This window comes from Arachis stenosperma, chromosome 1, assembly GCF_014773155.1.
Source record: "Arachis stenosperma cultivar V10309 chromosome 1, arast.V10309.gnm1.PFL2, whole genome shotgun sequence".
Taxonomy (NCBI): Eukaryota; Viridiplantae; Streptophyta; class Magnoliopsida; order Fabales; family Fabaceae; genus Arachis; species Arachis stenosperma.
The window spans coordinates 31,443,464-31,457,111 of NC_080377.1; positions in this window are offsets into that span (position 1 = coordinate 31,443,464).

The window sequence follows — 13,648 nt, forward strand, 5'->3', positions numbered from 1 at the left end:
GTATGATAATCTGCATGATGCTTGTCATTCATCACCTAGCTGAATTTTGTTTTGTTTCCCATATGCTTGAATAAAAGAGAAATGTTTGAATTAGAAAGTAAATATCCAATGTTGCATAAATTAGAATGGAAGTTAATGGTGGTATATGTGTTTGATTAAATGCATAACTCATGAAATAATTGCTGCATGATGTCATTTTCATTGAAGTGTGAGCTAGCTTGCTGTTATAAAGGTTCTTATCAGTAAAGAAAAAGCCCTTGAGAACAAAAAAATAAAACAGAAAGAAAAGGAAGAAGAAAAAAGCCAATGTGGCAAGAAAAACAAAGAATAAAGGCTGGACACCAATAGCTTGGACCCTAGGACACATGCCTGTGGTGTTCTTGTACTAGGATATGCTTGGATAAGTAAATTCTGAGGGGTATTTCAAAACCCGGTCACTTAGATCAACTGATTTGGGATGGCCAATTGAAAGTCCACAATAAAGAGCAACCTAGATACAGAACAGTTAGTTATCCAAAGAGATGCTGGGCATCAATGATCCTAGGAAGAAATAGTGAGCCATGTGTCTGTGGTGGAAGATGTTGAGTAAGAGAAAGAAAAAAAATTAAAGCCAAAGGCTATTACTGCAACATTAGACACCAAACCTCCAAAAGAATAAGCTTGTTAAGCATTATAAGAAAGAAAAGTTAGCAAGGGAGTGATTAAAGAGTAAGTCTTATAACAGCAAGTTTAGCAAGCCTTTGATGAAAAATGTATACTATGTAACAGCAAACAATAACTTGAATTATCATTGTCTGCATAAAGACCCCATAAATCAAGTTCTGCTATATGCCTAATAAGGATATGTGTTCTTTTCTTGTTCATTTCATTTTCTCTTAGTTTTGATGCTTGCTTGGGGACAAGCAAGATTTAAGTTTGGTGTTGTGATGACAAGTCATCATATACCCATTTTTCAAGCTAATTTTACTTGTTTTGTTAGTCTTTATGCACTTTCTTGCATCCTAAGTAATTGATTTGGAGTGAAAATGCATAACTTCTTTAAATCAAACAACCACCATGTAATTAATGTTAACTCATGAGGTTTAAGCTAAATTTAATTGATTTTTAATTGATTTATAAGCCTTGTGAATTTAGTGATACTTGGAGTGGTTGTTTTGGTTTATTGTAGGTGAAGAAAAGAAAAAAAAGGGAAAGCGTGGCCTAAGGAAGCGTGGCCCAAGGAGAAGAAAATGTGGTTAAAGAGAGAAGAAGTGTGGCGCACAAAATGAGGAAGGCAAGCATTGCCCTCCACAAGAGCACACTGCCCTCTAGGAGGGCAACATAAGGGAACAAAGCTTGCTAGGCAACTCTGCCCTGCCCACGAAAAGGGCAGAGCACAAATTTGTGCCTTGGAATCAAGAAGAACAAAACCTTGCCCTGCCCTCCACAAGGGCAGTATCGGGCTCACCAAGGGAAGAAAATCAAAGGAAAATGCCTACAATGCTTGCCACAAGAGTTGAACACGGGACCATGAGGAAGCAAGGAATTAAGCTTCACTTTGGTACCAAGAAAGCCAAGGAAAATGGGTAGCGTGTGTAACATCCAAGTTTCAAACTCGGGACGTCAAAGTGGAAACATTGCCCTGCCCTCCGCGAGGGTGTGATGAGCGGATAATTTGTACGCTTTTTGGCATTATTTTTAGTATATTTTTGGTAGTTTTAGTTGAGTTCTTAGTATATTTTTATTAGTTTTTAGTTAAAATTCACTTTTCTGGACTTTACTATGAGTTTGTGTGTTTTTCTGTGATTTCAGGTATTTTCTGGCTGAAATTGAGGGACCTGAGCAAAAATCTGATTCAGAGACTGAAAAGGACTACAGATGTTGTTGGATTCTGACCTCCCTGCACTCGAAGTGGATTTTCTGGAGCTACAGAAGCCCAATTGGCGCGCTCTCAACGGCGTTGGAAAGTAGACATCCTGGGCTTTCCAGCAATATATGATAGTCTATACTTTGCCCAAGATTTGATGGCTCAAAACGGCGTTCAAAGTCACCCTAAGGAATTCCAGCGTTAAACGCTGGAACTGGCACCTAGATGGGAGTTAAACGCCCAAACTGGCACCAAAGCTGGCGTTTAACTCCAAGAAGAGTCTCTACACGAAAATGCTTCATTGCTCAGCCCAAGCACACACCAAGTGGGACTGGAAGTGGATTTTTATGTCATTTACTCATCTCTGTACACCCTAGGCTACTAGTTTTCTATAAGTAGGACCTTTTACTATTGTATTTTCATCTTTGGATTGATTTTAGATCCTTTGATCATCTTTGGACATCTAGTTCTTAGATCATTGGGGGCTGGCCTCACGGCCATGCCTAGACCTTGTTCTTATGTATTTTCAACGGTGGAGTTTCTACACACCATAGATTAAGGTGTGGAGCTCTGCTGTACCTCGAGTATTAATGCAATTACTATTGTTCTTTGTCCAAGATATCACTTGTTCTTCAACTTGATGAATGTGATGATCCGTGACACTCATCATCATTCTCACTTATGAACAAAGTGACTGACAACCACTCTGTTCTACAAGCAAACAAGGCTCTAGTGTTTATCTCTTGGATTCCTGATACACGACGCATGGTTGATCGCCTGACAACCGAGTGCTCGCCTGACAAACGAGCCAACCATTCCGTGAGATCAGAGTCTTCGTGGTATAGGCGAGAACTGATGGCGGCATTCAAGAGAATCCGGAAGGTCTAACCTTGTCTGTGGTATTCTGAGTAGGATTCAATGATTGAATGACTGTGACGTGCTTCAAACTCCTAGCAGGCGGGGCGTTAGTGACAGACGCAAAAGAATCGATGAATTCTATTCCGGCCTGACCGAGAACCGACAGCTGATTAGCCATATGCTGTGATAGAGCATAGGAATATTTTCACTGAGAGGATGGGAGGTAGCCACTGACAACGGTGAAACCCTTGCATAAGCTTGCCATGGAAAGGAGTAAGAAGGATTGGATGAAGACAGTAGGAAAGCAGAGAGACGGAAGGGAAAGCATCTTTATTCGCTTATCTGAAGCTCTCACCAATGATATACATAAGTATCTCTATCTTTATCTTTATGTTTTATTCATTCATCATCTATACTATTTGAGTCTGCCTGACTAAGATTTACAAGGTGACCATAGCTTGCTTCATAGCAACAATCTCCGTGGGATCGACCCTTACTCGCGTAAGGTTTATTACTTGGACGACCCAGTGCACTTGCTGGTTAGTTGTGCGAAGTTGTGTTTATGCCATGGTACTGAGCACCAAGTCTTTGGAGCCATTACTAGGGATTATTCGTGTAAAAATAGTGATCACAATTTCGTGCACCAAGTTTTTGGCGCCGTTACCGGGGATTGTTTGTGTATGGACAACTGACGGTTCATCTTGTTGCTTAGATTAGGTATTTTTCTTCAGAGTTCTTAAAAATGAGTTCTAGAGTTTCATGATGATCTGTTGAAATCTGGCTGGCTGAGAAGCCATGTCTAATCTTATTGGACCGAGGTTTCAACTTATCATCACAAGAGCTTGTTGATTTCTATCAATCTTGCTATTGGAGCAATGATCTGCTAAGGCTTGGCTGGCCATTGGCCATGTCTAGTGTTTTGGACCGAAGCTTTCTTTGAAAGCTTGGCTGGCTGTGAAGCCATGTCTAATTCCTGGACCGGAGTCTTAGACTAGCATTGCACTGATTCCTGGAAGTTCAAATTGAGAATTCTGAAACCTTTATTTTCTATTTTCATATAATTTTCGAAAAAGCACAAAAAAAAATTACAAAATCATAAAAACCAAAAAGATTTTATGTTTCTTGTTTGAGTCTAGTGTCTAATTTTAAGTTTGGTGTCTTGCATGCCTTGTTTATTTGATCTTGGCTCTATTTTCAAGTCAATAGTACAGGGGACTGAAGATTCAGAACATGCAACAGAGGAATTACACAGAAAAAGCTGGGCGTTCAAAACGCCCAGTGAAGAAGGACAGACTGGCGTTTAAACGCCAGCCAGGGTACCTGGTTGGGCGTTTAACGCCCAAAAAGGTAGCATTTTGGGCGTTAAACGCCAGAATGGATACCATTCTGGGCGTTTAACGCCAGGATGGCACAAGAGGGAAGATTTTGTTTTCAAATCAATTTCTTTTTCAAGTTTTCAAAGTTTTTCAAAATCAAATCTTTTTCAAATCATATCTTTTCAATCAAATGTTTTCAAAATCAATTTCTTTCCTTTTTCTAAGATACTTACTAACAATTAATGATTTGATTCAACATTTCAAGTATGTTGCCTTTTCTGTTGAGAAAGGTTTAATGTTTGAATCATATCTTTTCTTGTTAGGCAAGTCATTAATTTTTTTTTAAAAATCAAATCTTTTTAAAATTGTTTTCAAATCATATCTCCTCAATCACATCTTTTTAAAACCATAACTTTTCAATCATATCTTTTTAACTTCTAATTTCAAAATCTTTTTCAAAAATCACTTGATTTTTTTTCTCTTGGTTTTCGAAAATCAATTAAAGTTTTTCAAAATGTTTTCAAATTTTTTTCACTTAATTTTCGAAAATTTTCTTCCCCTCTTCTCACATCCTTCTATTTATGGAGTATCACTCCTTCTTAATGCACAATTCGAACTCTATCTGATTAAGTTCGAATTTTTCTACCTCTTCCTTCTATTTTTCTTCTCCTCTGACACCTCAAGGAATCTCTATACTGTGACATAGAGGATTCCACAGTTTCTTGTTCTCTTCTCTTTCATATGAGCAGGAGCAAAGACAAAGGCATTCTTGTTGAAGCTGACCCTGAACCTGAAAGGACCTTGAAGCGAAAGCTAAGAGAAGCTAAGGCACAACTCTCTGTAGAGGACCTAACCGAATTCTTCAAAGAAGAAGAACACATGGCAGCCGAAAACAACAACAATGCCAACAATGCAAGGAAGGTGCTGGGTGACTTTACTGCACCTACTCCCGATTTCTATGGGAGAAGCATCTCTATCCCTGCCATTGGAGCAAACAACTTTGAGCTTAAGCCTCAATTAGTTTCTCTAATGCAACAGAATTGCAAGTTCCATGGACTTCCATTGGAAGATCCTCATCAGTTCTTAGCTGAATTCTTGCAAATCTGTGACACTGTCAAGACTAATGGGGTAGACCCTGAGGTCTATAGACTTATGCTATTCCCTTTTGCTGTAAGAGACAGAGCTAGAATATGGTTGGACTCACAACCAAGAGAAAGCCTGGACTCTTGGGAAAAGCTAGTCAATGCCTTCTTGGCAAAGTTCTTTCCACCTCAAAAATTGAGTAAGCTTAGAGTGGAAGTCCAAACCTTCAGACAGAAGGAAGGAGAATCCCTCTATGAAGATTGGGAAAGATACAAACAATTAATAAGAAAATGTCCTTCTGACATGCTTTCTGAATGGAGCATCATAGGTATTTTCTATGATGGTCTCTCTGAACTATCTAAGATGTCTTTGGATAGCTCTGCTGGAGGATCTCTTCATCTGAAGAAGACACCTACAGAAGCTCAAGAGCTCATTGAAATGGTTGCAAATAACCAATTCATGTATACTTCTGAAAGAAATCCTGTGAACAATGGGACTAGTCAGAAGAAAGGAGTTCTTGAGATTGACACTCTGAATGCCATTTTGGCTCAGAACAAGATATTAACTCAACAAGTCAATTTGATTTCTCAAAGTCTGTCTGGAATGTAAAATGCACCAAGCAGTACTAAGGATGCTTCATCTGAGGAAGAAGCTTATGATCCTGAGAACCCTTCAATGGAAGAGGTGAATTACCTAGGAGAACCCTATGGAAACACCTATAATTCTTCATGGAGAAATCACCCAAACTTCTCATGGAAGAATCAAGAGAGACCTCAACAAGGTTTCAACAATAATAATGGTGGAAGAAACAGGTTTAGCAATAGCAAGCCTTTTCCATCATCTTCTCAGCAACAGACAGAGAATTCTAAGCAGAACCCCTCTGACTTAGCAACCATGGTCTCTGATCTAATCAAAACCACTCAAAGTTTCATGACTGAAACAAGATCCTCCATTAGAAATTTGGAGGCACAAGTGGGACAGCTGAGCAAGAAAGTTACTGAACTCCCTCCAAGTACTCTTCCAAGCAACACAGAAGAAAATCCAAAAGGAGAGTGCAAGGCCATCAACATGGCCGAATTTGGAGAGGAAGGAGAGGAAGTGAACGCCACTGAGGAAGACCTCAATGGGCGTGCACTGACCTCCACTGAGTTCCCCAATGAGGAACCATGGGAATCTGAGGCTCAAAATGAGACCATAGAGATTCCATTGGACTTACTTCTGCCATTCATGAGCTCTGATGAGTATTCTTCCTCTGAAGAGGATGAGTATGTCACTGAAGAGCAAGTTGCTAAATACCTTGGAGCAATCATGAAGCTAAATGACAAGTTATTTGGAAATGAGACTTGGGAGAACGAACCTCCTTTGCTCACCAAAGAACTGGATGACTTGTCTAGGCAGAAATTACCTCAAAAGAGACAAGATCCTGGGAAGTTTTCAATACCTTGTACCATAGGCACCATGACCTTCAAGAAGGCTCTGTGTGACTTAGGGTCAAGTGTAAACCTCATGCCTCTCTCTGTAATGGAGAAGCTAGGGATCTTTGAGGTACAAGCTGCAAGAATCTCACTAGAGATGGTAGACAATTCAAGAAAACAAGCTCATGGACTTGTAGAGGATGTTTTGGTGAAGATTGAAGACCATTACATCCCTACTGATTTCATAGTCCTAGAGACTGGGAAGTGCATGGATGAATCTATCATCCTTGGCAGACCCTTCCTAGCCACAGCAAAGGCTGTGATTGATGTTGATGGAGGTGAACTGATCATTCAAGTGAATGAAGAATCCTTTGTGTTTAAGGCTCAAGGATATCCCTCTGTCACCATGGAGAGGAAGCATGAAGAGCTTCTCTCAAATCAGAGTCAAGTAGAGCCCCCACAGTCAAACTCTAAGTTTGGTGTTGGGAGGCCACAACCAAACTCTAAGTTTGGTGTTGAACCCCCATATTCAAACTCTAAGTTTGGTGTTGGGAGGTTCCAACATTGCTCTGAGTATCTGTGAGGCTCCATGAGAGCCCTCTGTCAAGCTACTGACATTAAAGAAGCGCTTGTTGGGAGGCAACCCAATGTTATATTTTATCTATTTTCTTTTGTTATTTTATTTTATTTTGTAGGTTGATGATCATGAGAAGTCACAAAATCAATTGAAAAAGCAAAAACAGAATGAAAAATAGGAAGAAAAATAGCACACCCTGGAGGAAGATGTTGCTGGCGTTTAAACGCCAGTGAGGTTAGCAGTTGGGCGTTTAACGCCCAGTCTGGCACCATTCTGGGCGTTTAACGCCAGAAAGGGGCACCAGACTGGCGTTAAACGCCAGAAAAGGGCAAGAACCTGGCGTTAAACGCCAGAAATAGGCACCAGCCCGGCGTTTAACGCCAGAAATGGCTCAAAACGTGATTTTGAATGCCATTTGGTGCAGGGATGACTTTTCGTTGACACCACAGGATCTGTGGACCCCACAGGATCCCCACCAACCTCACCACTTCTCCCCCTCTTTGGCCGAACACAAAGCCACTCCCTTCTTCCTCATTTCTTCTTCTTCTACTCTCTTCTTTCTTCTTTTGCTCGAGGATGAGCAAACCTTTTAAGTTTGGTGTGGTAAAAGCGTTGCTTTTTCGTTTTTCCATAACCATTTATGGCATCCAAGGCCGGAGAAACCTCTATAAAGAGGAAAGGGAAGGCAAAAGCTTTCACCTCTGAGTCATGGGAGATGGAGAGATTCATCTCAAGGGTGCATCAAGACCACTTCTATGAAGTTGTGGCCATGAAGAAGGTGGTCCATGAGGTCCCTTTCAAACTCAAAAAGGGTCAACTTTGATAAAAGGTTGGACCAAGTCCTCATAGACATTTGTGAAGAGGGCGTTCAATGAAAGAGAGATTCAAGAGGGAAGCCGGTTCAACTGAGAAAGCATGACCTCAAGCCCATCACTAAGAAAAGGATGGAGCAAACAAGAGACCCCTCTCATCATGAGATCCCTGAGATGCCTCAAGGGATGCACTTTCCTCCACAAGACTATTGGGAGCAAATTAACACCTCCCTAGGAGAGTTGAGTTCCAACATGGGACAACTAAGGGTGGAGCACCAAGAACACTCCATTCTCCTCCATGAAATTAGAGAAGATCAAAGAATCATGAGAGAGGAGCAACAAAGACAAGGAAGAGACATTGAGGAGCTCAAGCACTCCATAAGACCTTCAAGAGGAAGAACAAGCCGCCATCACTAAGGTGGACCCGTTCTTTAATCTCCTTGTTCTTTATTCTTCTGTTTTTCGAAAATTGTGCTTTATGTTTGTCCATGTTTGTGTCTTATGATCATTAGTGTCTTAGAGTCTATGCCTTAAAGTTATGAATGTCCTATGAATCCATCACCTTTCTTAAATAAAAAATGTTCTTAATTGAAAAAGATAAGAATTGCATGAATTTTAAATTTTATAACAGTTTAATTATTTTGATGTGGTGGCAACACTTTTGTTCTCTAAATGTATGCTTGAACAGTGCATATGTCTTTTGAATTTGTGGTTCATGAATATTGGCTCTTGAAAGAATGATGAAAAAGGAGACATGTTACTGAGGATCTGAAAAATCATAAAAATGATTCTTGAAGCAAGAAAAAGCAGTGAATACAAAAAAAAAAGAAAGCAAGCGAAAAAAAAAGAGAGAAAGAAAAAGAAAAAGAAAGAAATAAAGTTGTGATCCAAGGCAAAAAGAGTGTGCTTAAGAACCCTGGACACCTCTAATTGGGGACTTTAGCAAAGCTGAGTCACAATCTGAAAAGGTTCACCCAATTATGTGTCTGTGGCATGTATGTATCCGGTGGTAATACTGGAAGACAGAGTGCTTTGGGCCACAGCCAAGACTCAATAAGTAGCTGTGTTCAAGAATCATCATACTTAACTAGGAGAATCAATAACACTATCTGGATTCTGAGTTCCTAAAGAAGCCAATCATTCTGAATTTCAAAGGATAGAGTGAGATGCCAAAACTATTCAGAGGCAAAAAGCTAAAAGCCCCGCTCATCTAATTAATACTGATCTTCATAGATGTTTTTGGAGTTCATTGCATATTCTCTTCTTTTTATCTTATTTGATCTTCAGTTGCTTGGGGACAAGCAACAATTTAAGTTTGGTGTTGTGATGAGCGGATAATTTGTACGCTTTTTGGCATTATTTTTAGTATATTTTTGGTAGTTTTAGTTGAGTTCTTAGTATATTTTTATTAGTTTTTAGTTAAAATTCACTTTTCTGGACTTTACTATGAGTTTGTGTGTTTTTCTGTGATTTCAGGTATTTTCTGGCTGAAATTGAGGGACCTGAGCAAAAATCTGATTCAGAGACTGAAAAGGACTACAGATGCTGTTGGATTCTGACCTCTCTGCACTTGAAGTGGATTTTCTGGAGCTACAGAAGCCCAATTGGCGCGCTCTCAACGGCGTTGGAAAGTAGACATCCTGGTCTTTCCAGCAATATATGATAGTCCATACTTTGCCCAAGATTTGATGGCCCAAAACGGCGTTCAAAGTCACCCTCAGGAATTCCAGCGTTAAACGCCGGAACTGGCACCTAGATGGGAGTTAAACGCCCAAACTGGCACCAAAGCTGGCGTTTAACTCCAAGAAGAGTCTCTACACGAAAATGCTTCATTTCTCAGCCCAAGCACACACCAAGTGGGCCTGGAAGTGGATTTTTATGTCATTTACTCATCTCTGTACACCCTAGGCTACTAGTTTTCTATAAGTAGGACCTTTTACTATTGTATTTTCATCTTTGGATTGATTTTAGATCCTTTGATCATCTTTGGACATCTAGTTCTTAGATCATTGGGGGCTGGCCTCACGGCCATGCCTAGACCTTGTTCTTATGTATTTTCAACGGTGGAGTTTCTACACACCATAGATTAAGGTGTGGAGCTCTGCTGTACCTCGAGTATTAATGCAATTACTATTGTTCTTCTATTCAATTCCGCTTGTTCTTTGTCCAAGATATCACTTGTTCTTCAACTTGATGAATGTGATGATCCGTGACACTCATCATCATTCTCACTTATGAACAAAGTGACTGACAACCACTCTGTTCTACAAGCAAACAAGGCTCTAGTGTTTATCTCTTGGATTCCTGATACACGACGCATGGTTGATCGCCTGACAACCGAGTGCTCGCCTGACAAACGAGCCAACCATTCCGTGAGATCAGAGTCTTCGTGGTATAGGCGAGAACTGATGGCGGCATTCAAGAGAATCCGGAAGGTCTAACCTTGTCTGTGGTATTCTGAGTAGGATTCAATGATTGAATGACTGTGACGTGCTTCAAACTCCTAGCAGGCGGGGCGTTAGTGACAGACGCAAAAGAATCGATGGATTCTATTCCGGCCTGACCGAGAACCGACAGCTGATTAGCCATATGCTGTGACAGAGCATAGGAACATTTTCACTGAGAGGATGGGAGGTAGCCACTGACAACGGTGAAACCCTTGCATAAGCTTGCCATGGAAAGGAGTAAGAAGGATTGGATGAAGACAGTAGGAAAGCAGAGAAACGGAAGGGAAAGCATCTTCATTCGCTTATCTGAAGCTCTCACCAATGATATACATAAGTATCTCTATCTTTATCTTTATGTTTTATTCATTCATCATCTATACTATTTGAGTCTGCCTGACTAAGATTTACAAGGTGACCATAGCTTGCTTCATAGCAACAATCTCCGTGGGATCGACCCTTACTCGCGTAAGGTTTATTACTTGGACGACCCAGTGCACTTGCTGGTTAGTTGTGCGAAGTTGTGTTTATGCCATGGTACTGAGCACCAAGTCTTTGGAGCCATTACTAGGGATTATTCGTGTAAAAATAGTGATCACAATTTCGTGCACCAGCAGGGCAGCATTTTGTTATGGCATGAATCTGGCGCACCAAGGCACAATTCTGGCGCACCACAGCATCATCTGGCAGCACCAGCAGCGCACCAAGGCATCAATCTGGCGCACCAACTTTTTCTACCCTGCCCTCCGCGAGGGCAGGGCAGCATCCTGCGCACCAAGCCCACACGCCACGCCTGCACCATAGCCGCACGCACCAAATCCTGCCCTGCCCTCCGCAAGGGCAGGGCAGCCTCCTGGAAGCAATCCTTCATGGGCTAAAAATTGGATTAAAAATCCAATAAAATTCATTTCTTCACCAAATCAAAAGCCCATCCAAATCCCAAGATCCAAGAATAGAAAGTGTATAAATAGGAGTTAGTTTGATGTAATTACAACCTTTACTTTCACTTTTACTTTTCACCTTTTGCTTAACCTCTCTCACTACTTTTGAACTTTGAATTTTGCAACTTCTCTTGGTGACTTCACTGAGATTTTAGAGAATTGGGGAGGAGAATTGATCTCTTTTCTTCCTCGCTCTTGCTTGGGCACTTTTACTTTTCTTGTTTTGAGTTTTGGGTGTGAAGAGTTGAGGAAATTCTGTCTCAACCTCCATTCAAAATCTCTTTAATTCCTTTCTGCACAATTAAATTCAATTTCAATTTCCTTTACTGCTTCTTCTTCAATTTCTTGTTAATTGCTTTGTGAGCTTGGATCTGGGAAGGCAATTGAGATCTAGGCTTTGCTACCTAGTCTCTGGAGTCCTGAGATCCCAATTTACCTTTGGTTCTTTTGTGAACCTTTGCTGCACTTAATTTCCTTACTGATTGAATTCTAATTGCTTCTAATTCAATTTCTGCTCTATTGATTGTTGCAATTCACATTCTCTTGCTTAAATTCTGAAATCCCTGTCCTCAAATCCCTTTTACATTCAAACAATTTATATTCCTTGCAATTTAAGTTACTACAATTTACATTTCTTGCACTTTAAGTTTCAGTCATTTACTTTCTTGTTCTTTAAGATTCAGTCCTTTTACTTTCAGTTTCTTTTAATTTCTGCAATTCTACCCTTCCCCCTTTACATTTACTGTTATTTACTTCCCGTTAAACACAAATCACTCAACCAATACTTGATTCGCTTGACTAAATCAACCACTAAACTAAAATTGCTCAATCCTTCAATCCCTGTGGGATCGACCTCACTCATGTGAGTTATTATTACTTGATGCGACCCGGTACACTTGCCGGTGAGTTTTGTGTCGGATCGTTTTCCGCACATCACACGCCACTTACTAGAGCGAGACAAGATCATGGGCGTAGCATGCCAACCTTTAGGCATGGCACGCTGGTATAAGTTTCCAGAGAGGGTGGAAGAGACCAATTACATGGGGCGTGCCACTTGGTATCAAAGGCGTGGCATGCCAATCACTATTCTTCACTTAGGCGTGCCACTTGAGCAACCAGGCGTGGCACGCCTGAGTCGTTCAGAGGCCAAAGCATCATTGGGGCGTGCCACTTGAGTTCATGGTGTGGCACGCCAAACAGAGGAACCACTCACTCACAAAGGGGCGTGGCACGCCAGACCTTGGGTGTGCCACGCTAATTTAAGTTTCCAGAGGCAAACGAAGTGGAAAAATCAAAGAGCGTGCCACTTGAGCTCGAAGGCATGGCACGCCAACACAAGAATGCCACTATGGCGTACCACTTGAGTTTGAAGGCGTGGCACGCCAAGGTTGACAAGGGACGAGCGTGCCACTTGAAGGATTGAGCGTGGCACGCCAAGCCATTTTGAAGGGCACGTGACACGCCGATGAAGCGCCAACCACACGCCAGCTAAGGAGTCATGTTTATTGAGTGTTTTCTTTCCCTCTAAAATATAATTATCCTTTTTTCACTTTTGTAATTTCTTTTTTTTATTAGGAGTAGTATAAATACCCCCAAAAGAGTATTGAAGACAGGTTAAGCAGTTAGTTCTAGATCCACTTTTGAGTACTTTTCAAGCTATGAGTAGCTAACTTCCCTCTCATTGAGAGAGGGAGCTCTGTTGTACTAGATGGATTGATAATAGTGAAATTCTTCTTCTCTTCATCTTCTCTTTGATTTACTAGAAGGAATTTTGTTCTTAATGCTTAGTGTTCAATTATCTTGGGAAAGAGATTGAATGCAATTGGGTTTCATGGGAACTTTGGGAAAGGAAACATGAAACCATGCTTGAAATCCCTTCTCACACTTGAGTAGAATTTGGGTTTCGGTGATGGGATACGTGACATATAATCCCCCTCTTCCTGGCTCTACAAGGGTGTGTGGTATAATCAGGGACCAAGCGTATCTCTCTTCATGAGCAATTAGACCAAGGAATTGGCTATTGATCAAGATCTGAGAGATTGAGTCACCAAGAGATTGGGGTTCAATCAATCAGGATTGCCAAGAGGTCAGTGAGTTGCATGATTGAAGAGGATCTAAGCTAGACTTGATCCAAAGAGACAACATCTCCCAATCTCAATGAATTCCCTCATTCTTATCTATCCATTTCTTTATAGCTTAATTTTACATTCAACAATTCTCCATTCCCATTTATATTCAAGTCATTTATGATTCAGCACTTTATATTCTACAATTTCTAATTCTGCACTTTATTGCTTTTCTTTATATTCTAATCATTTACATTTATGCCATTCACAATTCTGCACTTCACAATCTT